The sequence below is a fragment of the Mandrillus leucophaeus genome, unplaced genomic scaffold, assembly GCF_000951045.1.
Source record: "Mandrillus leucophaeus isolate KB7577 unplaced genomic scaffold, Mleu.le_1.0 Scaffold969, whole genome shotgun sequence".
Classification (NCBI taxonomy): domain Eukaryota; kingdom Metazoa; phylum Chordata; class Mammalia; order Primates; family Cercopithecidae; genus Mandrillus; species Mandrillus leucophaeus.
Window position 1 is genome coordinate 213,249 of NW_012110574.1, and position 4,942 is coordinate 218,190.

The following is a 4,942-nucleotide window of genomic DNA, read 5'->3' on the forward strand; positions in this document are numbered from 1 at the left end:
TTTTTTTAACAGCAAATAAACCTCAGACTCCCAGCTGAAAAACGTTGGAAAATCAGGGATCCCTGGAGAAAAGAAGTCCCAGACTTCTGCAAATTGTCCTGTCGGTTCGGGGTATAAGGTGCCCAAGCTGGTACCAAGCACTGAAAGGTGAACTGCCACAGGCCAGGTCACTTCAGTCAGGATCCCTCTGTGGTTGCCAGATGTCAGTTGAAGTAAACAACGAGACACATCTCAATCATTTTAGGCGATTTATTTGCCAAAGTTAAGGACACACCCAGGAGACAGGTCTATGACTTTTTCTGAAAATGATTTTGAGGGCTCCAAATTTAAAGAGGAAAGGGTGGGATATTGAGAAGCACAGTTTTTTACATAAAAGGGGACAGAAGAAAAATGTGGGGAATCTGCATTTTACATAACAGACAAAATGGGATAGGAAAAAAATCAGATACGCATTTGTGTCTGGTGGGCCAGGGTGACTGCACCTGTAAAGATAAGTTATCAAGCTGCACTGCCATGGTGAAGTTTTAAGATCTCACCAGGAATTTTCTTGTGTGCAAAATATGGGGGAGGTGTGTAGCTTTTCATCTTGTGACCATCTTATTTAGGAACCAAAAGGGGGAGACTGATTTGTGAGACCCAGTTCCCAGCTTGACTTTTCCCTTCAACTAAATGAGTTTGGGGTCCCAAAATTTAATTTCCTTTCACATTATATATAAAATAAGTAAAACCATGACTAAGACTATCTCAGGAGTACAGGATAAATTGAACACTGCAAAATCTATACGTGTATATAAAATAGGAACAGAAAATAGCTCGGTAAAAGCCTTCTAGCAAACTAGAAATAAAAGATGTTATTTTATTTTGTAAATATACAGGGTATCTAAAATAAACTACAGCAAATGTACATAAACTATTAAAAGCTTGTTTTTTAATGTCATAAACATGATAATGATGCTGCTGTAAACATTTTTGTTAACTATTGCATCTGTGGTCCCAGTCAACAGATTAAAATGAGAAATGTTATACAATTATACTTGCAAAGAAGAATTAGTCAATAAACTAGTACCTAAACAATTGGTTCTACCTAGGTAGATTGGATACCTGAAGAGCAGCTCACACAAAAAAATTGTTCACATAGATTAAGAAATTAAAACTTTTAGGAGAAAATACAGGAAAATACTGTATTATAACTGGGGTAAAAATTTTCTAAACATGGCATAAGATAAAAATAATGCATAAAATATGTTAGACTATATCAATTTTAAACTTTTGATTATTAATAACATAAACGTTTTACTACAGATGATGCAAAGGCAAAGCATAATTGGGAGAAAATATTTTTAAAAGACATATTATAAAAGATTGGTATTTTAAAAATATATATTACAGACTGGGCACGGTGGCTCACACCTGTAATCCCAACACTTTGGGAGGCCAACACGAATGGATCACCTGAGGTAAGGAGTTCAAGACCAGCCTGACCAACGTGGTGAAACCCCATCTCTATTAAAAATACAAAAAAATTAGCCAGGTGTGGTGGTGTGCTCCTGTAATCCCAGCTACCTGGGAGGCTGAGGCAGGAGAATCACTTGAACCCAGGAGGCAGACGCTGCAGTGAGCCAAGATCGCACCATTGCACTCCAGCCTGGGCAACAGGAGAGAAACTTCGTCTCAAAAATAATAATAATTATTTTATATATATATAAACAGACTATGTATGAATTAAATAAGAAAAAGACATTAAATATAGGAGAGATGGCAAGTCTTGGAATACAAATGATCAATAAACTTATGAAAAATTCCAACTTCATTGGTAACTATGAAAATGCTAATTAAAACTATAAATGATACACCTTTCTAATTCACCATTTTGTCAAAAAATTATGTCTAGTAATTCAAAGAGTTGGTAAAAATATGGAGTAATTGGAATTCACAAATATCCACTGGCAATAAGATTGATTTATAAATTGATGTATATTTATACTATGCAGCTGTGAAAATGGACAACTATAGCTATGCTAAGCAACATGAAATAATAAAAAATTATAAAGTAAGTCACAGATACAAAATGGTAAAATTTATATAAACACAAAAAACAGGCAACACTAAAATGTATATGGTTTATAGATAAAATTGCAAATATTAATAACACAAAATTCAGATGGTGGTTACTTTGGATAGGAGGTTAATAAGAGACTTCAGAGGTATTCACTTCTCAGGAGTTTGGGAGGGTTTCATGAAGCCAGACTCAAAGTTTTATGAGAGTAGAGACCAATACTTTCTTCATTTTATTTCCTAAGCCTAGCAAAAAGGATGACACATTGTGTGTGCTCAACACACATTTATTGGTTAAATGAATAATTACATGCCCTTTGTAAACTGTCAAGCTATGCAAATTAAGACATTATTATTAGTTACCATAGCTTAGTTAATAGAATCAAAGGGTAATAAACCGTAGCAGTCAGCACTATTAAAAGTTTAATGTTAACCCAGCACTCTTGGGTAAAATACATTGAAATTTTTCTGTAATCCTAGCACTTTGGGAGGCCAAGGTGAGCGGATCACATGAGGCCAGGAATCTGAGACCAGCCTGAACAACATGGCAAAACCCCATCTCTACTAAAAATACAAAAATTAGCCGGGCGTGGTGGCGCATGCCTGTAATCCCAGCTACTCAGGAGGCTGAGGCCTAAGAATTGCTTGAACTCGGGAGTCGGAGGTTGCAGTGAGCTGAGATCGCGACACTGTACACCAGGCTGGGCGACAGTGTGAGACTCCGTCTCCAAATTAAAAAAAAAAAATTTTTTTTTAAGTTGTGACCATTACAATTACATGTAAATTGCCACATGAAGATGGAACATGAAATCTGACTTCAGGTTAGCATAATTTGAAAGGAAAAGGCAAAAAGAGAGAAAAGAGATAAAAAGGATGAAAACTTAATTGGGTCAAATCTGCAAGTTCTACCCTGTGCTTCTTTTTAGGAAACAGTTTTCTCCTCTCCTGGCGCAGAGGGAGGCTGCCTAGGGGAGCCTGGGCCCCTCTGTCCTCCTCGCGGTGGCAGTGGCTGTCTGCTTAGGCATGAGGCGCGCCGCAATGCCCTGGGCCTGAAGCTGCCGGGCCCCGCCCCTCCTTTTTCCCCTGGACTCTTCCACGGTGTGTCTGTGGCCTTGTGTCTTCCTGTGCGTCCCTCTAATGAAAGGGGCGGTGGCAGCATGAAGCTGGTAGCAGGAACTGGCTCCGCAGGTTGAGGAGGGCTCGCCCAGCTGTGGGAAATGCTCTAGTTGACATCGGCTTTCTGTGCACCGATCTGGGCCTCGACCCAGGGTTACACACGAGGCGTCCCTGGCCTGGGCGACCCCGGGGGCGGGCGCTCCGGCTGCTGCTGCGGTTCCTGCTGTGCTTGGCTGGGCCGCGGCTGGGACCAGCGCCCACCAGAAGTGCAGGAGCCGCCCCGCAGGCGGGAGGAGGTGGTAGCCATGGTCCCTGAAAACCAGGCTCTGCTGACAAATCTCAGACGCCAGGAACAGAAGAACCCAGAGAGCTGCAAGAGTTTGAGCCAAACGGACGGACTGTTGGAGTAGCTGAGGGTGAAGCTGCCGGAACTCCTCAAAGTGGAACAGCAAAGCCAGCACCAGAGATGGACAAGAAAAACAAACTATCAACGAAAATTAGCAGAAATCAAAGTTAGATGCTAAAGCAGGGAAAAACCGTTCACGCCACGATAGAAACGGAGTTGATGATGGAGTCTGAGAAACGAACTTAGGGAGAGAAAGGACAGCAGTGAACATGGTCAGGTGCTAACAATTCTAGTCCACTGGACCCCACCATCCCTAGGATAGTAAATACCATCCCAGTCATCACCCAGCAAGTTACCACCGCAGCATTTCCAGTGTGTTCAAAAAAAAAAAAAAAAAGGTGATTCTTAACCCAAGTGCAAATAAAGTCATTTATCATATTTTTAATCCAAACTGTCATAGTTTACATTTTAACGTTCTTTATTGTGCTAAAACCTTTGGTTTTTAAATTTATTTTGGGATGGAGTTGTTGCCCTATTGCCCTGGCTGGACTGCAGTGACGCGATCTCCGCTCACGGGAACCTCCGCCTCTGGGGTTCAAGCAACTCTCCTGCCTCAGCCTTCCGAGTAACTGGGATTACTGGTGCCTGCCGCCACTCCCAGCTAATTTTTGTATTTTTAGTAGACACAGGGTTTCATCATGTTGGCTGGGCTGGTCTCAAACTACTGACCTCAAGTGATCTGCCTGCCTTGGCCTTCCAAAGTGCTGGGCTTACAGGGATGAGCCACCATGCTCGGAAGAACATTCGTTTTTTAAAGTGGCAGCCACAATTTTTGTCTGTCTGGATATATTTTGGACTTTTGTATATTAAATATAATGTAAAATACAAACTTTATTATGTTTTAGGTAATCTAACATTGATGTATACAAACTTTACAGATTACTGTAGGATTCAGCAAACGATGTATGACATTTATATCTAGTTTTTGATGTATTAATTTTATTTTAGAAAAGATTGGCTTCTGTAAAAATGTCTCCAAAAATGTTGGCTTATTTTATAAAATGCCAAAATAGTCAAAAAATGTAAAATACCATTTTGCATTTTACAAAAAGTAAAATACTATTTTGCCATTTTATACAATAAGCCTGAATTTGCCATACTGTATGAATACTGGTACTCAATTAAAACACCAAATATTGTAATCAAAATTATTTAAACAGTATGTTTATATAATATCTCAATTTTTAACTACAGTGATAGACATAAACAAATACTTCATAAATCAAACCTATTAGTATTAGGTTTTATATAGAAGTAATATATATAAAAGATCTGTTCAAAATGAATATTTTTCAAAATAATTTGGTGTTTTCAAATATGCTAAAGTCTTATTTTGATCAGAGTAAGCCTGGGGATAGTTGACTT